This window comes from Peromyscus californicus, unplaced genomic scaffold (genome assembly GCF_007827085.1).
Source record: "Peromyscus californicus insignis strain IS unplaced genomic scaffold, ASM782708v3 Scaffold_14__1_contigs__length_90479793_seg_2, whole genome shotgun sequence".
In the NCBI taxonomy this organism is placed as follows: Eukaryota; Metazoa; Chordata; class Mammalia; order Rodentia; family Cricetidae; genus Peromyscus; species Peromyscus californicus.
Window position 1 is genome coordinate 54,018,220 of NW_026294436.1, and position 25,965 is coordinate 54,044,184.

Here is a 25,965-nt window from a genome sequence, read left to right on the forward strand (position 1 = left end):
ATACTCCTGGTCTTTTGTAATATCGATTTATTGATCTGAGCACTTGTTATCATTGTAAATGTGTCTTCATTATGGTGGATTATATTTTGGGGAAAAGGGCAGAGAGTGAGCACCAGATGTTTGGGTTTTAAGTCACTGGATGTTGTCTTTTGCTATGGCACAAAGTGCAGGTGGATAACCATGAGACTAGTGAGAATAAGTTGCAGGAGTGGAGAGCAGCAGGTAACTCTTGGGAGTCAATTCTCTCCTAATATTTGGGTCCTTGGGATTAATCTCAAGTCATTTGGCTTGACAGTGAGCACTGTTATCCACTAAGTTCTCCCACCAGTGCTGACTTTACAAGCTTTATCACCAATTAATGCAAAACACCGAGATATGGTGGTTTGAATCTCCTCCAAAATTAAAAATATGAGTTTTTTTGGAGAGCTCTTTTGAGGCATAATATAATAGTAGACTTCATACATTCAAATGTACAACTCAATAAGCTTTTGCATATGTGGACAGTCATGAACCATTATTCTGATTATAGAATGAACATATTTATAACTCAAACTTCTTTCACTGAGACCCTTCTGTAGGCAGAGTTTTCCTGTCCCAACTACCTGCTCCCAAATAACCAACACAGAGACTTAATATTATTTATAAATGTTCGGCCAATAGCTTCAAGCTTGTTAATAACTAGCTAGCTCTTACAACTTAACTCATTTCTATTAATCTACATTCTGCCCCAAGGCTTGTGGCTTTTACCTCCATCCCATTTTGTGTGTCCAACACATTCTCCATCTGATTGGCAACTTCACTGACTCTGCTTTTCTTCATTCCATCATTCTCAGTTTGGTTTTCCCACCTAACTTTATCCTGTTTAGCTATTGGCCAGTCAGCTTGTCTATTAAACCAAACATAGTGACACACACACACACACACACACACACACACACACACACACACACACACACACACAGTGTACAGAAGGATTATTCCAAAGCATCCTTCATCTCATCTCAAACCCACTCCTAGCCTGAGATAAATACTGGTTTGCTTCTCGTCGTTATAGATTACTTTGCAGGTTGGAGTTTTTAAGTAAACAGAATCAAGTTTTATTCTCTGCTATCTGGATTGACCACTCATGACAATTTTAATCCATCTGTGCCATGTGTGTATCTGCCCTGTCCTGATGGTGTGTAGTCATTCTTTTGGGTTGTTGAACTGTATTGTATTATTTGGCATCTTCATTTTTTCCTTCTACTGTGATAAAATGCTCAGACAAAAGCAACTTATGGGAGAAAGAATTTGTTTTAGCTCCTTGTCTATTTCTTCATGGTGAAGAAGTCCAGGCAAAAGGAGCTTGAAGCGGAAGTTCTCATCACATTCAAAATCAGGAAACAGAGCAATGAATGTGTGTACGATCCTCTCTATTTGTAAAGCCTGAGATCCCAGTCAATGAATGGTGCCGCACAATAGATGTGTCTTTGTACCTCAATTAATGCAATCAAGATAATCCTCCAGAAATCTATCACTTAGGAGATTCTCAGTTCTGTCAAACTGACAATTAACACTACACATCACAAACAATACTACAATTTGTTTATTCATTCACTTGTTCATAGCCATTTGCAACTTTCCAGTCTCTGGCTACTAAAAATGAAATTTTCCATCAACATTAGTCTAAAAATCTTCTTGAATACATGTGTTATTTACTCAGGATCAAATAAAGAATCAAGAACAGAACCATTAAGTCATATGCTACAGGTATTTATTTGCTTAATTTCAAATGAAAATAACAAACCTGCTAACATTTTTGTTAAGTTGTTGCAAAATTTTATGTTGCCAACAAAAGCACAAGAGAGTTCCAGTTTCTCCAGTATCCAGTGTCAACACTGATACTGTTGGTGTGATTCGTTTCAGCCATTCAAATCAGCATGTATCATAAGTTTCACTGTGGCTTTGGTCAGTGCATTGCAGTGACTAATGATGTGGTACACCTTTTATGTGGTGAGTTACCACCAAAATGTATATCTTCCTTGGCAACGTATGTTTTAAATCTATGGATGAACTTCAAGAAATCCTATATATTAACTGTTGGTTCTAATATCCTCACTACTGGGGCCTTGTTTAGAAAATCCTTTCCTGTGCCAGTGAGTTCAAGCATGTTCCTACTTTCTCTTCTTATCAGATTCTGTTGAGGTCCTTGATACATTGGGAGCTGAGTTTTGTGCAGAGAAATGAAGATCAGGCTTCATTCTTCTCCATATAGTTTGATCAGCACCACTTTCTGAAAACGTTGTTTGTTTATTCTCCAGTGTGTGCTCTATGGTATCTCTGACAAAACTAAGAAGACTGTAGCAGTGCGGCCTTAAATGTGGATCCTCGGTTCTTTCCCATTGATCAGTGTGTATTTTTTTCTTTTGCCACCCACGTGCTGTTTTTATTATGATAGCTCTGTAATATAAACTTGCAATCTGGTATGGTGACATCCCTAGCAGTTTTTTTTAAATTGTTCAGAATTATTTCTTATTTCCTGGGTCTTTTGTTTTTTCATATGAAACTTAAGATTTGTTTTTTTTTTTAATTTCTGTGAAGAAATCAGTGTGGAAGTTTCTCAGAAATCCAGAAATAGATCTGTCACATGATCCAGCTATACCATTCTGGAACAAATAGCCAGAGATCTCTGCATATGACGATAGTTACATCTGCTCATCCACATTTATTGCTACTGTAGTCACAATAGTCAGAAATTAAACCAACATTTTTGAAATAGAATATTATTCCTGCTGTTGAGAAAAATGAAATGGTGAATTTTTCATGTAAACAAATGAAACTGGAAAAAAATCATTCTTAATGAGATAACACAGGTCCAGAAAGACAAATGTCACATTTTTCTCTCACTTGTGGATGTTAGTTTTGACTCTTCAAATAGGTATAATTCATTTAGAATATCCATAGATGAGTGAAAATTAGGAATTTCCCTAGGATGGCTTTCAAAGGATCAATCATAGTGGTATAAATGGATAAAGAGGAATAATGAAACAGTAAGAGTTAAATTGGGTTAGAGAATGGGAGGGCAGTGTACAGAAAGGAGTAGAGAGGGATGACGGGGTGACAGTGCTCTTATATATTCCAGGCTAATGAACTAAATGCTTAGGGCCAGGAATGGGCTGCATCCTTTGAAATATGTGGCCAGGGAAGTCCCACAGACTCCCAAACATTGCAGGGTATTGCCCATGTTCTTAACTTCATAGAACTTCATAATAAGACCCTATTGCTGAACACACCATATACTTTAGTCATAGAACATGAAGAAATTCTTCTGGTACTCCTGGAAACTTCATCGCTACTGGCTAGCTTTCATAGAGCTAGAAGGTGCTATGTATGCTACTAGAGGAGAAATGTGATCTTCACTCTCACCCAGCTGTGAATCCTAGGAGGTACCCAACAACTGGTCTGGAAAAACATGCTTACTGTGTAATAGGAGTACAAACATCATGAGCATAACAAGCCAATTTTTGGTTATGGATATAAATCTATTAGGCATATATATTATGATATTGGACATAAATGAAATTAATCTAGTCCTTTATTTTGTAATATTTTTGTATTTTTTATTATTAGAGTAATACAGGTATTATAAAATGAGCTAGGCATGTGTTCTCTCCTCTAAGTTTATGGAGAACCATGTACAGAGAGCTGGCAATCCTCTGAATTTTATCTCTGGATCTAGAAAAATAAATGAACAATATTAATAATATATTAACATTTGCCACTATTGTCTCATTTTATAGATGAGGAATGACATATGTGGAGAGGTTGCCTAACTTTTCCTTAAGGAAATGATGGATCTAGGATGTGAAGAGTAACTCTAGAATTCATGCTCTTCATCATTGCATTTAACTGTTTCTCTCAATTATGTTCAAATTTTCTAGTTCCATCTGACTCCCAAGGTTTTTGTTTGGTTTTCAAGACAGAGTCTGATGCAACCAACATAGGCCTCAAACTTATGTTGCCAAGGCTGGTTTTGAACTCTTGATCTCCCTGTCCCAGCCTCCTGAGTACTAAGATGACAGGTATATATTGTTCGAATCTTAGATGGTCTTTTAATAAAAACCCAGAGCCAGATATCAGGGCGAAAGACGAAAAATCAGAGAAGCAGAGCAGCCAGCCACTAGTTCTTACCTCTATGAAATTCTCAGCCTAAAGAGAGTGAGTTCCTGTTTCCTCACACCTTATATACCTTTCTCTGCCCGGACAATACTTCCTGAGATTAAAGGCATGTGTGCCACCACTGCCTGACCTCTATGTCTAATCCAGTGGCTGGTTCTGTCCTCTGATCCTCAGCAAGTTTATTAGGATACACAATATATCACCACAGGTATACACCACCGTATCCAACTTTCATGATTTTAAAGGAAACAATACTCTCCCAGAAGGAGGCAAAGATGTAATGTGGGCCAGAGAAATATTCTCTTATTCGTTTTGGCTAACTGCTTATCTCCTCCCCCATAGCTTTCATTCACACTAACAAAATTAGGAATATTGCTTCTCAGGCTAATGTGACACATTGGTGTGAACATAAATTAACAACTTCTCTGCTTACTGTGTCTGCATCACAATTCATTGGCAGGAAGATACTCAGTTAAAAGTTGTGCTTGGGTTTAAGTCCCACTCTACAAAATGAAACCCATACCTGGTGCTGTTACTGGGACCAACTACCTGTGACTTATAAGGTCATAAGCCCTAGGGGAGAACTTACTACTATTATTCTGTTCAATGCATGTAATATTAAGTAATCACCTCATGACAACATTATACTCGTAGTAGCGTATCTTTTAACCCTCATTAGAGAAGTTTCCTTTTGCAGTAGATAGGGATTAATATACAGCACCAATTAATCAGCTTGTTCTTTCCTGGATGTGATTTAGAAGCTGTAGTAAATTAATTTTTACCTGTCTCAATATTCACGAATGTTCTTCTATATCATCTTCCAGAGAATGGTAATGAGGGTTTTGCATATGCACTCATCATCCATTTTGGTTGATTTTTTAAATCTATGTGGGTTAATTTGCAGAAAAGCAAAATCTTAACCATACTGACTTTTTCAGCTTATGAACACAATATGTTTCTATTTAGTTAAATCTTCCTTTAATTTTTCTCCTCACTATTTGTTAGCATATGACTTGTGACTGTTTTCTCAGATATACCTTTCTAAGTCTTGGTGCTTTTAAAATTAATATTTTATCATTTAATTTCTGACTTTCTATTTCTGGTATTTAGAAACACAACTGATTTTTTTCATATTGATCTGAAAAACTACCACCTTCTCTGTTTCATTAATTATAGTAGGTTTTTTTTATAGATTGCATTGGATTTTATCCTACTAAAGTTCATTCTGCATGGGAATAAAGAGTTCTGTCTAATATGGTGTTATTTGCTTGCTTATCTATTTATTTACTCATGTATGTATTTATGTTTGCTTGCTTTATTGCATTGGCTAGTACCTAAAACTTCAACGTTGAGTAGATATGTGAAGCCAGATATCCTCATCATTCACCTGACCTGAGGAGAAACGCATTTGGTCCTTCACCATTAAGTGTGTTAGCCGTGGATTTTTTTTTTTTTGGTCCTCTTCTTTTTTTTTTTTAATTTTTATTTTTATTTTGCAATACTATTCAGTTCTACATATCAGCCACGGATTCCCTTGTTCTTCCCCCTCTGGCCCCCCTCACCTTCTCCCCAGCCCACCCCCCATTCCCACCTCCTCCAGGGCAAAGCCTCCCCCGCAGACTGAGATCAACCTGGTAGACTCAGTCCAGGTAGGTCCAGTCCCCTCCTCCTAGGCCGAGCCAAGGGATCCTGCACAGGCCCCAGGTTTCAAACAGACAACTCATGCAATGAGCACAGGACCCGGTCCCACTGCCTGGATGCCTCTCAAACAGATCAAGCCAATCAACTGTCTCACCCATTCAGAGGGCCTGAAATTAGACATCAAAATGCCCAACAGTCCAATTAAGAAATGGGCTATAGAACTAAACAGAGAATTCTCAACAGAGGAAACTCAAATGGCTGAAAGACATTTAAGGAATTGCTCAACATCCCTAATCATCAGGGAAATGCAAATCAAAACAACTCTGAGATACCACCTTACGCCTGTCAGAATGGCTAAGATTAAAAACGCTGAAGACACCTTATGCTGGAGAGGATGTGGAGCTAGGGAAACTCTCCTCCACTGCTGGTGGGAATGCAAGCTTGTACAACCACTTTGGAATTCAATATGGCGCTTTCTTAGAAAATTGGGTATCAATCTCCCCCAAGATCCAGCTATACCACTCTTGGGCATATACCCAAGGAATGCTCAATCACACCACAAGAGCACTTGTTCGGCTATGTTCATATCAGCATTGTTTGTAATAGCCAGAACATGGAAACAACCTAGATGCCCTTCAACTGAAGAATGGATAAACAAAATGTGGTACATAAACACAATGGAATACTACTCAGCAGAGAAAAACAGTGACATCATGAGGTTTGCAGACAAATGGATGGATCTAGAAAATTAGCCGTGGATTTTTATAGATGTCTTTGTGAGACTGAGCAAGTTTCCTTCTTGTCTTAGTGTGCTGAATGAGTTTGTCAAAAACACATGTTGTATTTTGTCAAATGTATTTTCTCCACTTATCAGGACCATCTTTTCATTATTTTTTCTTTCTTAATTTATGAAGATGAACTGTTACAGCTCTTTAGTTTGAAATATTTTATTAGATTCCTGTATTAAATCCAATTTGATAGTGATGGACTCTTTTCACAATGTTGACTTCTACATAATAAAATGTATTTGAAGATTTTTATGTATGTTTATAATGGATATTAATCTATTTAGTGTTCCTCTATTTTGTAATATTTTTGTACTTTTTTAGCATTAGAGTAATTCAGATACTATAAAATGAGTTAAGTGTGTGTTCTCCCCTCTTTAACTTTATGGAAGACTGTATGTAAGGTCGGCAATCCTCTGAATTTTACCTCTGGATCTAGAAAAATATATGAACAATATTAATAATGTATTAATATTTTCCATTATTGACTCATTTTATAGATGAGGAATAAGATATATAGAGAGGTTACCCAACCTTCCTTAAGGAAATAATGGATCCAAGATGTGAAAGAATACTGACTTTAGAATTCATGCTCTTCATTGAATTGAAATGTTTCTCTCAATTATGTTCAGATTTTCTAATCCCATCTGACTCCAAAGGTTTTTGTTTGATTTTCAAGAGAGAGTCTGATGCAACCAACATAGGTCTCAAACTCATGTTACCAAGGCTGGCTTTGAACTTCTGATTTTCCTGTCTCAGCCTCCTGAGTACTGGGATGACAGGTATATACCACCATATAACAGCTTCATGGTTTTAAAGGAAACAATACTCTCCCAGAAGGAGGCAAAGATGTAATGTGGGCCAGAGAAATATTCTCTTATTCGTTTTGGCTAACTGCTTATCTCCTCCCCCATAGCTTTCATTCACACTAACAAAATTAGGAATATTGCTTCTCAGGCTAATGTGACACGTTGGTGTGAACATAAATTAACAACTTCTCTGCTTACTGTGTCTGCATCACAATTCATTGGCAGGAAGATACTCAGTTAAAAGTTTTGCTTCTGATATTTCTTTCTATACAGTGGTATGGATGGGGGCGAGGGGAGGAAATAGCTCTGAAGTGGATCACAGAGGTTTCCGCGTGTTTCCTTTTCTCTAAGCTGAAGATATTTGGCTTCTCCTTGCAGGTTCAGTACTATCCTCTTCATCAGTACCACTTCCTGAGAAGAATGGAGGAAGTGGGGACTCAGTACAGTGTTACTCTTACTGTCTTTCGGATGTTGGTTTCAGGATTCAGCTTTGTTAGAGGAACTCTAGACACGTCCCCCCACTGTTCATTTGTTTGAAGAGGATTCTGTGGTCTTTAAATGTATACCCACATTGTGCCAAGCTCATTCCACTGCACAAAGTTCTTTAACACACTGATATACTTGAAAAAGTATAAGAAGCAACTAGGATAATTTTTTTTTACAAAATTCTAATCATAGTTTTTATTTTTCACTGCTTACCAATTTAGAGAACTCCACTGAGTATTCCAGAAAAAGCTAGACCTGATTTCCAATGGCTAAGTGATAATGTGTATGTACATAAGGGTTCCCGTAGAAACAGAAAATACAGGATAAGTACGCATGCAGTCTCATGCAAACATGTGTTTATATACATATATATCCTATATGCACAGGGATCAATACTTTATATAATAAATATAATGTGATACAAACGATACAAAAATATTCATCATAAAATATTGGTGTCATGAAAACAGAGGCCGAGACATTCCATGATTGTCTGTCTGTGGCTGAATACCTGGGAAAATCAGTGATGCTGCCAGTCAGAAATTTGAGAGACAGGACATCTATGTATGATGTGGCTTCCAGCCTAGGTCTGACAGCTGGTGAACTAGAAGTACCCAGGACAGAAGAAGATGGATGACCCAGCTCTACAGTCAGGCACTCAATTCAACCAACCTTGGCTTTCTTTTCTCCCCCCTCCCCCATTTAGGCTCTCAAAGGGTTGGATGATACCCATCCCATTTATCCACCAATTTAAATGCTAATCGCTCCTGGAACTACCTTCACAGACACACCCAGAAATAATGTTTGTCTAGCTGTCTGGGCATGAGAAGACCTAGTCAGTCTGACACATAAAATGAACCATTAGACTGTGATTCTGTGATGAAATACCCATTGTCTATGAATAGAAACTTTAAAACGGTTTTGAAGTACAAATTAAATCATGTAAGATATATGCAAAATGTATCATGTATAGTAAAATTTATTCCTCAAAATTAAAACATCAAGTGCTTAATACACTTTTTAAAAATATGCTTTTAACATCAGAATGTAAAGCTCACTATTTTTAGGATGCCTTCTCTGACTGACATCTTTGCATTCAGATTGCTTTTGAGTGCTATGCACTCAACTGTTAAGGAGTCAATCTGCCTTTGGGGGTTCATGTGTATTCACCTTCATCCTGTCCCCTCCAGAGACCCTCCAAGGGTAAGAAAACCTTCTCCTTTCACAGTGCCTAGAACTGGGCTCCACACACAAGAGGACTTCATGTGTGATCTTACTCTTTCATGATCTGTATGTTTCCCATTTCACTAACAGACTGATGTGCCTTCTCTTCTGAGCAATTTCTTTCCCCAGACTATTTAGTGTCACGATTTCTAGGAAGTCGACATTTGCAATTGCTTAAATATTTCCTGTCAATCCTCTGAGTTGTTCGAAAGATGAGCTGAACTTTAGGAGATATTATTTTCTGGAGAGAACTTTACCCTCATTTAATACCATATCCCAAGAAAAATCCGTCATGCCACTTCAGGCAGATTTCAAACCTCCTGTTTATCCCTCCTCCAGTGTGCCAGCTCCTTTGCAGAATGAAATGTCTCCAAATCGCTGAGACTGTAATTTCCATGACAGTGTCGTCCATCTCATTTCTTGCCTGTCCTTTCAGTTTTATGAAGGTTAGAGACATTCTTCCTGGGTGTTTGTCAAATTGTTTATCTACTCTGGAACCATCTACCCAAGCTCTGCTCAGAATATTTTATGCAGATTCCTCCTTCCCTTGTTCCTGGGCACCTCAAAAAGCCTGCAGCCACTACGTCAGGAAGAGAAACATCTTTGATGGCTGTTTCATTTGCTTTGAACCTTATTCATTCATGTCAGCTTCTGCTGCTTACTGGTTGGACTCAGAATATACGCTGTGTCAACAGACTCGACCATTTCTGTTTGGTCATGAGTCTGTTATGCATTTCTGTCTTACTCCAGTTCGATGCACACACAGGATCAGAGGTTCCACTTCATCAGTATTCAAACCTGTTGTTCCCATAAGGAAGGGGGTACACATGAATTCACATATTCTCTCTCTCTCTCTCTCTCTCTCTCTCTCTCTCTCTCTCTCTCTCTCTCTCTCTCTCTCCTTTCTCTGTCTCCTTCCCTCTCTCCTCTCTCTCTCTTTCCCCCATTGTCTGTCATTCTTGTTCTCTCTGTTTTTCTCTCTCTCATAGATATTTTTAGGAGTTAAGTATTATTTACCTTACCAAAAATTGACGAATTCAAATGAAAGGGAACTTACACCTTTAGTCACTGGTTAATGCATTCAGAAAGGGCTATAGAGTGCGACCACAACTCAATGTTGTATGGTAGTAGAAACAAAAGGGTAAATAAAACAACATTCTTGACTTTATAGAAATGGAAGCATTTTGTTTGAGGAGAAAAACATGGAGACTGTGCTGGTGGTTAGTTTTAACTGCCAACTTGATACAACCTACAGTCACCTGGAGAGAGAGTTCTAATGGACTACCAAGATCAGGTTGACCTGTGGTCATATCTGTGGGCTATTATCTTGATTTTTAATTGATTCAGGAAGACCCAGACCTTTTCAGGCAGCACTGTCCCCACAGCATGGGGTCCCGAACAGGATAACAGAGCAGGAAGCTAGCTGATAGCAAGCAAGCAAGCAAGCATAGATGCTTGTTATCTCTTTGCTCCTGGCTATGGATGCAATGTGACTAGGTGCCTGCCTTGATTTCCCTGAAATGATGGACTCTACTTGGAGTGGAAAGGAAAAACAAAACAAAACAAAAAACCAAAAACCCAAACAACAAAACCTTTCCTCACCTGTGTTCCTTTCTTCCAGGATGTTTTATCATAGCAACAGAAATGTAACTAGAAGACAGATGAAGATGAAGATGGAATTTTCTGTCTAGGATTAGAATATAATGCTTTTTGAAACTTTTATGTCTAAAAAGGATGATGTCATATTCCAAAATTGCTGGTTCTTCTTCATTTCTAAAGAGAAGAGCTTCGTTTCTGAAAATAATTGTTTTCTTGCATTTGGATAAATATCATTCTACATTTTGGCTACACAGAAAGGTGCATCTGTGCTGCATTCCTGAGAAGCAAAAATATAGTTCAAATGTTGCCACAAAATGTGGGCAGTTAGCTTCATGTGGGTGAAGCTGCCTTTCTACAAAATATCCTGGTGAAAAACCTAGTGTGTGGTTGAGAGTAAGAACGAGATTGGGATATTCCTATTCTGTTGGGCACCAGAAATAGACTTCCTTACATACAGAGCTATATTCAAAACAGTCACTGTTCAGATCAATTTTGTTAGATTCTTTTTTTAATGGCAGTGATTTTCTCTCCTCCTCCTCCTCTTCCTCCTCCTCATCCTCCTCCTCCTCCTCATCATCTTTCTCCTCCTCCTTCTCTTCTTCTTTGTCTTCATCTTCTTCTCTGTCTCTTACTTTTTAACCTTATCTCTGTTTCTCTCAGCCAATGGTCAAGTTTTGGCTTCTGCCAATTGTTAAAGGCTTTGAGATATGCTTTGATAAACTAATGACCACAAATGCACATTCATAGAATAGTGTGTGAGAAACAGCAGAGAAAATTATGATGAAATGGTAGAGTGAACACAAGAGATGAGCAGAGTTAGCGTCAGCCTGTTCTACAAGGCCATGAATGAAAACCTGTCTCAGTCTGTACATGAGATCCCCCACCCCAACACCCATACCAACACACACCTTCTTAGAGATGTCCTGGAACTTCAGAGGAGGCAGCTCTGTGACAGTCTGCACTTCATGAAGACCCTCTAGACCATGAAGAAGGGATGTTAGTGTTCAGGTTAGTGTTGTTTGACAAATGAAAGAAATACAACCATTTCAGAGTAGGGTCTTGAAAAGTGAGATGTGTTGGCATGGTGTGTTGAAGGACCACCAGATGCATCACATCTTGAACTAACTACAACAAACTACTTTTTGATGCATATATTGACTCTAGTGCAAATAAAAGGACTACACCAGAGAGTTTTGGCACACAGTGGGTCAAAACTACAGAGCAGCTGGAAGCAGTGGACAACAATGAGAGTTGGGGTAGTTTCTCAGGCCCCAACACAAGAACACCAAGCTATGGGTCCACCTCAGAATGCAGAAGTTGTATCTGATACTGAAGTTGTTTACCCATGAATAATCTGTTGCTCCCAGGAAGAGATGACTCCTTTCTGGAGGAAAAAAAACCCTATAATTTAGGCTGTTAGAATGTTCCAGAGCTATAATCAGTGACATCTGGGCACATAATGCAAGTATTTTAAATGTAAAGAAAAAAGATGCAAGAATAAGAAAGCACTTGAACAAAATCAGCAGTAGATTTCCAGCCCCGAAAACTAAAGATATTGCCATTATCAGATATCTCCTATTAAATAATAAGATAATAAATATGCAACACTTAAGAAGAATTTATAAACTAGTAAATTTAGAAAAATTAGAAATGGGAGAGTACAAACCTTTAAATGTATCAACTATAATTTTTAGAAGTAAAAATGTAATTTTAAGTTATTGTTAGAAGATGATTTAAACATCAGCCTAGACTAGCTGAGTGGAATGGATTTCTCCAGCATAACAAATAAAATAAAGATTATAGGAACAATCTGAAAGCTTTAAAGGGTCAAAGCTATGGTTTTTAGTCTACATGCAATTTGAGACCAAAAGGTCAGCACACATTAGAAGGGACAAAAAAGAGGCAATGTGGAAACACCTTAAATTTCTAGACCTGACGACAGGAAGTGCAATGTATATACAGATGTGTGTGTGTGTGTGTGTATATATATATACATTTCAAAACTGAAGAACACTGAAAGATAAAAGCAGAAAAAGTCAGGTGGGAATATGTGTATTATTATTATTTTCTTTCTGTTTATTTATTAAGTTAGTCGGTTAGTCAGTTCGTTAGGCAGGTTCTCACATATGCCATGCTGGCCTCAAACTCTCTATGCAGCAGAGGAATACCTACAACATCTGATCCTCCTGGTTCTATGTCCCTAGTTCTTGTGGTACGGGCACTTGGCACCACACTAGGTATTCTGTAGTGCTGGGCATGGATCCCAGGACTCCATGCATGCTTGGCAAGCACTCTACCAACTGAGCTGAATCCTTAGCCCACAACTTGGTACTTTCGAAGTCATCATTTCTAAAAAAAAACAAGAAATCTTTTAAAATAGGAAAGATGCTAAAAATGCTCACTTGTTTTGGCAAGAATCAGTAGTCCTTTGTTTCGTGTCCTGTCTGTCCTGTTTGTCAGCAGTTGATTTGAGGATACTTTGTTGTCCAGTGGTTAACTTTTGCCACAATGAAAGTTAACTCCATATGCAGTTTCTTCAACGCCCATATTTTCTCTGAAGTAGATTGGTACTGCCAGGAGCCGACATGTCTCATAGTCATAACAAAAAGAAAAATTTTCTAAGTTATTAAAACATTTAAATGCCATATTCTGTAGATCTCTAAAGGGTTTGAAGATGACCTGTCTACCTAAAATATATCTGCTCAATTTTTATAACATACCTAATATGACTACAAGTTCTATTATAATGTCTAACTACTAACTTTCATTTCTTTATATCCTAATAGTTGGTAATAATAACATTCAAGGATCAGAAAATTGCATTACATTGTTAAATGAACGGTATAAGTACAATTAGAAATATTCATATAGCATTTTCTAACAATATCAATTTCAATATATATATAATTTGTATATAATATAAAACAATCCAATCCAATGTAAAGTATTTAAAACTAGTAATTGTCTTTTTCTTTTCTTTCTTTTTTTTTTAAACAAGAACCTTAAATCTAATCTCCTTTGCTTAGCCTTTTTCCTAATCCTTGACAACAGCTTGTAACCAACCCCCTTAAACAATGAAAATTATCCCAGACCCAAAACCCATTAAAAAGACCAAAAAACCACCTGCCCCACAATACCTCTTTGGGAATGTGGGCATTGTATTCTTAAAATTGCTTCCTGCTGGGTATGGGTGAAGTTACCTTTATCCTGAATGAAAAATTTTAGGTTAATTGTCAAATTCTAGGAAAGGTAACTATAGCCTTCATTATCCAGTCTGTGTATAATGCCAAAGTTCAGGGTTTATCTCAAGTCCTTATTCAAGTAGTCTTTGAGACTGGATCATCTCAGCTAGCCCTCTCAAAATTGCTCTGAGCACTTTGTAGTTCAAAGCTGATCTGTAGATGATGTTTGTCAGCTTAATGATATTATTATTGTCCACGTGGAATTGTTATTGTTGTGGGGCCCCATCTTCTTCCTGGAGACATCAGTTGATGTTAGGCCCGGCCGTGATTTCCTGCAGAAAACTGATGAGACTCGAACACAAAGACATATATATGCAGCTAATTGTAGCCTTTTTTCTTTCTAGAATTAGTTAGTACTCTATATGACCATTAATATCTTAACAAAGTTTAAAATGTATATATATATTAATCTTGTAAATTTTGATAAAAAATTCATACTTTTCATACTTTAAGAAAAGTTTAAAGAATCAGAATAGAATCAAAGAGTTGAGATTAGTAATAGAATAATTCCTTAATTAATTTGGCTTTTCTCCTGTCCCATAGCAGAAGATGGCTCTTTTCTTCTGGCATGATACAGGGAGTTTGCATTTTCCTTTTAACAACATGCTTGAGTTTAAAGAAGGAGAGAGCCATTCTCCAACTCCCAAGTCAGCTTTAAATTTTAATTGAACAGGGACTACAAGAAGACCAATAGTGTTAAATTTTAACTTTTTGATGCCCCCACAATAGACTGCTGGCAATGGTCGAGAGACAGCCCGAAATGACCTATGAGTGAGCAGATGACTAAATACTGATGTCAGCATTCTTGAGTATATTCAAGTGAGCAACATTTGGCTTCTGCTTCTGTTTAAAATGATGCTGTGTTTTGATTGTGGTCTGAAGCTTTGAAGCACTACTTGGCATCTCCTTCCTTCCTTGGAGGTCTCTCCATTTACGCATAACAGATTTGATAAAGTGTTGGTAAGGTGAGGTCTTGCTTGTCTCCACTAGGTCATCTTCATATGAATCCAGTGGTTAAAAGGTTTTGTTTTAGGGGTATTCTTTCATTTTTTTTTTAAATAATGGTTTTTAGCTGGTGTTCATGAGAGAATGAATCCTTACAATTGTGCCACTAGGTGAAAGAAAATCCTATCTAAGAGTGTGTTTCTTTACAGAGCTTGTCATACCATCCTTTGGGCCCTCTGCTGGAAAAGTAGAATCAAGTCTCAAATAATGCCTTTTCAATTGTATTCTCTAGTATTATAGGTGTAGGACAGTACTGTATCATACCTCTGTGAATGTAAAATAGCTTGTACCTGCTTTATGATACATAGTTGTGACTGTGCTTTATCAGAGCTGTTTTTAATGATGTTGCTCAGAATGTTTTCTTTCCAAGTGATGATTGAGAAACTAATTAAAAAAAAATATGGTGCCAGGTACCACAAGAGTAACAGGACTGTGCTGTTTTCTGGGGTTTTGTTTTTTTACTTTCTTTCTTTTTTTTTAATGGAGTGTGCTGGATGTCTCTACAATTTTGTTCAAGTGACTGCAGAACCTGGAAAAGCTGTTGCTGCTATTGATGCATAACATACTGCTATTATTGGTCTTTTTATATACATATATATAATTTGAATTTTTGGAAACTAGCTGTGCTGTCAACTTTGGAAAAAAGCATCCCAGTTTACCGTGTTGAGTTGGCATTGTACAGAAATTAACAGCCATATTGGGCTAGAAATGTTGAACTTAATTTTTTTCCATTTGTACAGGGGTAACGCACTGTATTAAATATGTAAAGTCTTATCTATGTGGATTTGATTACAAAAACTAATAAAGTATTCTCTAAATAAAAAAATTAACGTTTTAAAAAAATTTCAGACATGAGTACTATATTAACATCATTTCTACCCCTTCCTCCCCCTCCAAATCCCACCCCTGACACTCCTCCTGAAATTTATGGCCTCTCCTTTAGTTTTTATTGTTATACACAAACAAAACTAACAAACTCCACACTCTACTTAATCCACTTAGTGTTGTTCATGTGTAATGAATTCAGAATGGGCCCCTTTGGTTGGATAACCTGTCAGAGGGATCATGTCTGGAGGAAATGGATTCTCATTCTCTCAGCACCACTGGTGGCCTGTAGGTCTCCATATAAGGGTGGGAGCTTCTGAAATTCTCCCATCGGTGTTGTTATGTCAATAGGGCTGTTATGTAGTTGATGCGTCCTTCTGTCTTTGGCTTATTTAAACAGCAGTACTGCCTAGAATCCATGCAGCTTCTCAGTCATATCTAGGCATCAGATTTTTTTATTTTGATTTGTTTTGATTTTTTGAGACAGGGTTTCTCTAGGTAGCCCTGGCTGTCTTGGAACTCACTCTGTAGACCAGGCTGGCCTCCAACTTAGAGATCCACCTGCCTCTGCCTCCTGAGTGCTGGGATTAAAGGTGTGCACCACTACCACCAGGATAGGCATCAGTTTTTAAGGGAATAAGAAACTGAGAAACTGACAACTTTCTCAGCAGAAACAATTTTAAGTTTTTTTTTTTTTATGATTTCTTCAAATGCTATTGGCATTTTCTTTTTCACCTGGAACTGGAAGTTCCATTAAATGAGTGTTGAAATTCCACTTTCTCTGAGAATTTCGAACTGTTTATGTTTTCCTATATCTTTGTGTCTCTAGCTGCATTCCAAATATTTTCTCTGATGTGTTGGTCAGTTCATGAATTGTCTTTTCATCTGTATTTAATCTGTTATCTAAAACTATCAATTAAGTTTTTTTTCAAAGCTCAGTGTGGATCTTTCTCAAATATATTTGGCTATTTTTATAACCTCATTTTCCTAGCTCATATTTTTAAACAGTTTGAGCCTATTTAGGTTTCAATCAACATATTATAATTTTGAAATTCAAAGAGGTAATGTGTCATTTTTCTCTCTCTTCTGGTTTTTGTTTATGGCCCTTTAACTGGGATGGTTGTGAAATCTGGAGAAGAAAGAGGAGGCCCCAAATAAATAGGTGGCAGGATTGAGGTTTCACCTCTGTGTCAGTTTGTGGTCACAAATATCCAAAAGAACTTTGTTTCCTCTTTTTTTTTCAGTAATGAAGTTCAAGATGGATAATTTCTACTGTCCTATAAGTTAGGCTTATTTCATTTGAATTTTTCACAAATAGCATTGAATACTAAAGTTTGAGTCTCGTGTCATGGAAGTTTCTCTTTCTTTATAAAAATACTACCTAAAACAGAAAGGAATTTACATATGGTCTCAGAACTATTTTGGTAATTCTTGTTAATCATCCTTAGTGTTAGAAGATAATTAATTGGTTCCTTTTTTTGTATCAGTACAGCCAAATAGTTGACAAACAAATTCAAAAGCACACATACACAACTGAAAAGGAGAGACATTTATTTTGGCTCATGGTTCAGGGATCCAGCCCATCATGCTGTGGAAGCCCTGGCACTGGGACCAGCTCTTGTCTACAGCAGCAGGTTCCTGAGGCTGCTTGTTTACATCTTGGCAGATCAAGAAACAGGAAACCTGAGTAGATAGAGGAAATAGCAAATGATCTTCAAAGCTCATATTTATGGTCCTAAATCTAGTAGCTAAGCTCTGCCTCCCCAGACTCCATTATCTCTCCAAAGAGAACTGCCAGCTCGGGACCAATTGTGAAGATCATGAACCTGCGGGAGCCATTTTGGATTCAAATCATGATGTGCAGTTGTATTTGATATTGGGGGAAAAAAGCTTCTGCTCTCCTGAGAAATGCAATATATCTGCTTCCTAGTTATTCATGAAATAGTTGCAACATATGTGAGGCCAAATAAAAAGTGACAAAATTGGATGAGGAAGCGAATTGACTTGCTATCAGAGTCGAAGCTTTCAAATATAATTTTTATTAGTAACAGTGAAATTAATCAGACAAAGTTTACTAAAAATTATATATTTAAGCAATAACACTAACAAGACTAAAAGTTTAAAATCTATCACGTAAAAGAAGGAAAGAAAAATTTCTTAGATCTTGTAAAATAGTTAAACTGGTATTAGATCAAAAAGCAAAGTTTGAAAGTACAAAAGAATTGATTACAGGGTCTCTGTTTTCTCAAAATGATGCAGTTAAATTAAAAATAAGCCACAAAAAGCCAAGTAAAACTCTTGTTTAGAAATAAAAAATTCCAGTGGGGTGAAGCTGCCCACATCTTTAATCCAATCCTTCCTGGAGGAGAGGCAGACAGATCTCTGTGAATCTGAGGCTAACTTGGTCTATATATAGAAAGCTCCAGTCCAAAGATAAAACAAAGAACTGAGTGACATAGCAAAATCTTTCGAGTTAACTTAGGTGTTAAGCAAGAAGCTATAATGAAAATTAAATTGCAAAAGTAAATAACAGGAAAATGTGCACAAAAGTTGTAGAATGGACAAAGTTGGTACTAAAAATTAAAATATATCGGCGTTACCACATGCTGTGAAGGCAGGCAGTGGATTTCCTAAGGCTCCCACTTAAAACATGAAAGAACTATAGAATGTGGTCAAAAGAAGCAAAATAAGTAACATAATATACTCTATATGTAATACAGAACAATAATAGTTAAATGCAGAAATCAGTGAAACAGAAAAACATGTGGTGCTGAGGCCAGCTAGCAGTTAAACATTCCTTTGACATCAGTGGCTAAGGGGAAAATATCTCCACTGGAAGTTTCATCAAACCTTCATGGACTTGGTAGTTCTTAATTCATGCAGAAACTCTGCAGAAGCAGGGTGGAGAACATATCAAACTCATTTTGTAAGACTAGAGTAACTCTGAGATGAAAGCAATGAAAATTTTCAAGAGATGGGAAAATGATGGACCAGTTATGTTGTAGAAGTGGATCTAAAACTGAATCAATTAGAAAATAGATCCCAAAATCCAAAAATAAAACCTTAAACTTTAACCCTTTAAATCCAAAAATCAAGTTAGAACAGTATGAGCCCCAGAAATAGGAAAGATACATTTGTGCTAGAAATATAAGAGGAATGTATAATACACTATATAATATACTATCTAAATATATTTCATTCAAATTAATTCATGAGGATATAAGATTATTTCAAACAAGAGAAGATTTAACAACTGTGTGGAAATATAAAACATGTTTATCAGAAGTTAAGGGTTCTTAATCTGATCAAGAATGCTTACAAAAATGACTAATTTTTATGATGTAAATGTGAAATTATTCACAAAATAATCCAGGAACAGAGTTTGGGTCATTTTTTTACTCACAGTCATTAATAGCAAAATAAGATAATATGTTTATAAAACTATGAATGTTTGAAATAAGAAATTGTCAGTATTTGTAGCTGATTTCACATGAAAAACGCAAAATAATCTATAAATTATAGGACTTGATAAGAGACTTTGTCAGGTTGGCTAGATATAAAGTTAGTATACACAACATAATTGAGTAACTGTATTTACAAACAAACAAGGATAAATTTTCATTATAGTATATTAATACAGATTGTGACAAATTGACCAATGTAACTTCAAAGTCCAAAGACAGAAATACACATGTGTTGGAGGTAACTTATAGCAAAGTCAGTGCTTTGTAACAGGGAGAAAGAGTCAGGTCCTTGAAAAGGACACCAATGTGAAGGTGAGGTTGTAGACTCACCTTTGCACAGGACCCCTCTGCACAGTTGTTGAGAGTAAAAATCAGTGAGAATGTATCAGAAAATGGTTTCTTCTGTCTCTAGTGTTAATTTAAAAACAATTAAATGAGTTGAGGAGCTAGCTCAGTCTACAGTGCTTTCCACACAAGCAGGAGGACCTGAGTTCCATGCCCATAACCCATGCAAAACAAGATCTCAAGGTTGCACATGCCTATTAGTCCAAGCGCTGGGTTGAGAAAGGTGGATCCCCGGTTCAATGGCCAACCAGCCCAGCCTAATTGGTGGCCTATCCGACTCCATGAGTTTCTGCCTCAGAAATTCAAGGTGGATGGCACCTGAGGAGGAATGGCACCAGAGGTGCACACACACACACACACACACACACACACACAAACACACATGCCCCCTGACCTACAATGAACATGCATACAAGGACATCCACATACACTAAATAAACAATTGCATAAACTGTGTTGGGTACTAGCCTAGGCTCTTCTAAATATAACCAAAAAAAAAAAAAAAAAAAAAAAAGGAAAAAATATCCTGCTTTTATTTAGCAAAGAGTCTTGTGAATGATCCCATATTCAATTCCCAGAATTGCATTCCTGACAGTGAATTTTTATATGCGTTTTGAACAGGGGTGCTATGTACCATTTGTTTGTGCTTTAACAAATAGGGCTAACCTGGAGATCAGAGTGCAGAGCTAGCCACTAGTGAACCAAAGAGGCCAGGCTGTGGTGGCTCACACCTTCAATCCCAGCACTTGGGAGGAGGAAACAGGAAGTGATATGGCTGGGTGGAGAGAGGAAGTGATAAGGTGGGACAGAGACAAAAGCTCGGCCCTTTCCAGCTAAGGAGTCTGAGAGGTAAGAAGTTTTTCTAGTGGCTGCTGCTCTGCTTCTCTGATCTTTCAGCTTTCACCCTGATATCTGACTCCAGGTTTTTATCATTAAATCCAATTAGGATTCGTGCTACAACTGGGAGCATGAAGACCCATCATCTCCTGTGTTCAGAGTGCACATGAGGAATTTAGATGGAGAAGGTAGAATCATTCACATGTACATTAGAATGAAGGTGCAAGAATGTGTGTGTCTGTGGTGGGGGGATTTAAGAAATAATTATTCAGGGTGTCTAAAGGAACTTGAATTATAAACAAGCACTGACTATGGAGAGTAAGTAAATTTCCATTAAATGTGTAACTCTATACATCTGAGCATTATTTATTTACTCTTTTATTAATTCCTTACATGTGTACATGTTGGTATGTGCACAGGTGTACATGTGTGTCCAGGTTAACACACAAATGTATGTATGTTATGGGAGCCAAAGGGCAAGCTTGGGTGTTGATCATCAGCCATGGCTCACAATTTTGTTTGTTTGTTTGAGGCAGGGCCTCTCATTGGCTGGGATTTGTCACATAGGATAGGCCAGTTTCCCTGGTATCTGCCTGCATCTGTCAACACAGTTGCGGAATGTGCACCACCACATCAGGCATTTTGAACTTAGGTACTGTGGGATCGGACTCAGGTCCTTGTGCTTGCAAGGCGAGCTTGTTACCTGCTGAGTCACCTTCCCAGCCACATGGAACATTATCTGTTACACACAAAAACAATATCTGCCCCTAATAAGATCAAGAATTCCAACAATGATAGAAACTCACTGTATTGACAAAGAAAGTGTTACTGAACTCCCAACTCCACATTTAAAAATTCACCACAAAAATCACTAAAAATTAGGTAAGTTTCATACAGAATTGCAGGTTGTACATCCCTCTTCTGAAATTCAAAATTGAATGACTTCAACATTTGAAATTTGGAGCTTTAATACGACATTAGGAGAGGAAGTCCCACTGAGATGAATCACATCAAAACATACGCATAGTAAAACTACAGTACAAAATTACCTTCAGCATATGTGTGTAATGGGCATATAAAGCATGAATGAGTTCTATGGTCAGAGGCGGGTTTCATCCCCAAGGCAACTCATTATATGTTTGCAAATATTCTAAAATCAGAGACAACAGTTAGAAATTTGAAACATTTCTGGTCTCCAGAATTTTAAATAAATTATGTTCTGCTTGCACTAACATTTCAAGCACACTCAGCCCTGTCTGCTGAATCAGAGCCCCAAGAGGCTTGCCAGGCCTGTTGAAAAGTCTATTCCTATTCTGGACCTTTCTGAAGATAAGAAATTTTCAAGTCTCCTGGTGAATGAGTCAGAGTGCCCCCAAATGTGGTACAGTCAAAATCCAAAGTGGTTGTCTGGCATTTGAGCCAGAACTGACAATTAATCCATTATCTTGCAAGGAATATTTTCATGTCTCAGATTATTGGCTCTCAGGAAATTCTACTGGCCTGAAATATACCTGAATTCTTGTGGAAATGGCTATTCAGGGAGTAGGGTTGGGCAAATTTATTAAGCAATAACAGAAAATGAATATATCTAGAACCAGAACTTCAAAAACTAAGAAAAGTTTATCCAGACAAAAGGATGATATTGACAGTGAATTGATCAAAATAATAAAAACATAAAGGAGGGAATGTAGATAGAACAATCTTCTTAGTAGGAGGAGGTGAGGAGTAGCGAGCTGGCTCAGTGACTAAGAGCACTGGCTTCTTTTCTAGGAGACCTGGGTTCAATTCCCAGCACTCACATGGTGGATCATAACCACCTGAAACTCCAGTTCCAGGGCATCATATGCCCTCTTAAATTCTTAAAACATAAATAAAAACATCAGCGCTCTCTCTCTCTCTCTCTCTCTCTCTCTCTCTCTCTCTCTCTCTCTCTCTCTCCCTCTCTCCCTCCCCACTCTCTCTTCTTCCTGGGATATTTTCTGGATAGGAAAAGTAATATAAAGGAAGAAAATGAATATTTATAATTAATAATTCCCCTCCCTCAAAAAATAACTTTCCTGAAGTAAGATAAAGATCACAATAAACTTTTTATTTTTTTTTTAACACAGTCTCTTGGTATGCAGCCTTGACTGGTGTCACACTCACTGTATATCCCATAATGATCTCAAACTCCTGACAATGCTCCTTCTTCAACTTCCCAAGTGCCAGAATGGCAGCTATCTACAACCCACCTGGCTACAGAGTATCTTTTAATAAGGGCTCAGGAATTAATGAGAAAATGTATACAGATGGCTATCCTGGGACATAACTTAACAAATTGTTTCTAGAAAGTTACCGATTCTAAGGACAGGACTCAGAAATTTGACAACTCATGAACAATTCATTAAGAGATGAAAGGCAGGAGGGAGTGATGTGAACATTTTACCACATGCAACTAGGAAGATACAAATAAAGGGTGCTCAAGGTCACTTTTCTGCTAGTTTAATAAACACCACTAACAAAAGCAACTTGTCAGAGGGGAAGGTTTCTTTGGCTTCTACTTCTGGGTCACAATCCATCATGGAAGGAAACCAGGGCAGGAACTGAAGAGGAAGCCTGAGAGGAACTTTCTTTACTGGCTTGCTCCCTAGCCATCTCCCTGACTAGTGCTCAGCCAGCTTTCTCACACAGTCCAGATCCACTAGCCTAGGGTTGTACCACCCGGGGTAGGCTGCTCCCTCCTCCATCATTTAGAAACAGGCCAATCTGATGGAAGAATTTACCCAAGTGAGACTCCTTCAGATAACTCTGAGCTGCGTCAAGTTGACAGCTGAAGATACCCAGGAGAGGGGATAAATGCAATTAAAATACATGCATGTATGGACAGGTAATAACGAAGTCCATACATGAACAACTAATGAATACTAATGGAAATAAGGGAACATTTAAAAAAAAGTCAAGCAAAGGTGAAATGAAGATAAAGTAGAGGGAATTTTGTCTTATGTAAAGTTAAAGAGTGGCTGCCCAAGAATACTATCTAACACAAGAATTAGTAGACAGTGACTTGAAGATGACAGACCAGAAGAGCATCTCCTCATCAATTTCAAAGTTCTGAAGACCTACTGTAGCCATTCCAACCAGATACAGATTGTAAGTATGAAGAAAAAGAACAGAAGGCACATCCATCAGAAATGAAGTACATACATTATATACATAGTGATCATTGTATAAATTAACGAGGATACTTGAGACCAAACTTAAAGCAAAGTAGGTTTAACTGCTATTGTAAAAAGAGCAATCATGTCAAGCTGACAGGAAAACAAAGTAAATTTCCATTCTATGGAGACATGTAAGACAGTTCTAAAGAGGGAAAATTTAAAAGGTGCTTAAGTAAATGTACCAGGCAGATGCGAGAAATATTAAAGGAGATTTTATCATACCATTGTCAAAGTGAACAATAAGCCAAAAAGCGTGAACTGAGATAGAGTAACATATTAGATGCTGAAACTTGTAATATTCAAGGAAACTTAGCAACAGATATGAATGCTCATTTTTCAATAGCCTTACAGCAACAAGAAGCAGAAACTGCCTGAGACGTAAGAGGAAGTCAACAAGAAGGCTTGTTCACTACTGTCAGCCTACTAAGGTCAAAGGAATATGAAAGCCACCTAAGAACATCAAAGATACAAATGATATCACCAGCTAATCTAGCTCTGTATTGGTGTGTATGTATGCATGCATTTGTGTGTCAGGTATGAGTGCATGTGCCCATGTGTGCTTATGTGTGTTCATTCACGAATATGTGTGTGTGTGTGTGTGTGTGTGTGTGTGTGTGTGTACACGAGCATACATTTGTATGCAGGTGTATGAGTGTGGTGGTATTGTGTTCCCCGAAATATTGTGCACCCTAATAAACTTATCTGGGGTCAGAGACAGAACAGCCACAATATTAAACATAGAGGATAGGCAGTGGTAGCACACACCTTTAATCCCAGCACTTGGGAGGCAGAGCTAGGCAGAAATTCATGTGTTCAAGGATACAGCCAAGCATGGTGACTCATGCCTTTAATCCCAGAAAGCGAGCCTTTGATCCCAAGGAGTGATGGTAGAAGGCAGAAAGGTATATAAGGCATGAGGACCAGGAACTAGAAGCATTTGGCCTGGTTAAGCATTCAGGCTTTTGAGCAGCAGTTCAGCTGAGACCCATTCTGGACGAGGACTAAGAAGCCTCCAGTCTGAGGAAACAAGACTAGCTGAGGATCCAGCAATGTGAGGTAGCTGTGGCCTGTTCTGGTGCTCTGATCTTCCAGTTCACCCCAATACCTGACTCAGGTTTGATTTTATTCATAAGAACTTTTAAGACTCCTGCGACATATGAGTATGCATGTGTACATGTGTGATTATGTGTGTTCACTCATGAGTATGTGTGTGTGTGTGTGTATGTGTGTGTGTGTGTGTGTGTGTATGTGTGTGTGTGTGATTGAGCATGCATTTGTATGCAGGTGTGTGAGTATACATGTGTGCATGTGTATTTATGTGTGCTCATCCATGAGTACATATTTGTGTGTGTATGTGTATGTGTGTGTGCGTGCATGTATCTGCCCATATCAAACTCTGTGAAAGAACTTACTTCCCACTTGCACATGTAATAATTACAGCCACTTATCACAAAGAAAAGCTATTTCCCCCACAAACTAAGAGACATTACAAATGATGAGTTCTGATCACAATGCCCCAAAATTTGAAAGGAGGAGCATTAAGATGTCTCTGTGAAAAGTTGAATTCCAAAGAAAAAAATAACCCTAGTTGAGAGGAAAATGAAAACAGAAATTACAAGCTGTTTGAAAGTAGTCAAAATGTGACTTTAGTGACCTTATTGTAAGCTGTAAAAGCAGTTCATGGATTATAACTTGCTTACATTTAAAAGACAGAAAAGGTGGAAAAAGTGTTTCTCAAATAATGTTAATTTAGATGCATGTGTAGATGTGTATTTCAACAATGTGTAGGTGTACACACAGAGCTCCAACGTGGCTGCTGAGTTTTGCCATTTTGCAGGAGGGAGTCCACCACGGAGGCATGCTGTTGAAGGGTACAAACTTGAAGGACTTGTCCTTCAGAGAGGACAGGTCATGTGCCCAGGGGTCATTGTGTGCACAGATGGTGTCTTCCAAGTTCTTTCTCCCATAGAGCACACCTTCTAATTTTCAGAAAGTCACCATAAGGTCTAGGACTGTCTCAGAGTATATATTGTATATATGTATGTATGTAGCGTGTGTATGTGTTTGTATTCGTGTGTGTGTGTGTGTGTGTGTGTGTGTGTGTGTGTGTGATTGTGTTGATGAGTTTTTTTTTTTTGTAATTCTTTTTTTTTTTTATTAATTTATTTTGCAATACAATTCAGTTCTACATATCAGCCACGGATTCCCTTGTTCTCCCCCCTCCCGTCCCCCTCACCTTCCCCCCAACCCCCCCCATTCCCACCTCCTCCAGGGCAAAGCCTTCCCCACAGACTGAGGTCAACCTGGTAGACTCAGTCCAGGTAGGTCCAGTCCCCTCTTCCCAGGCC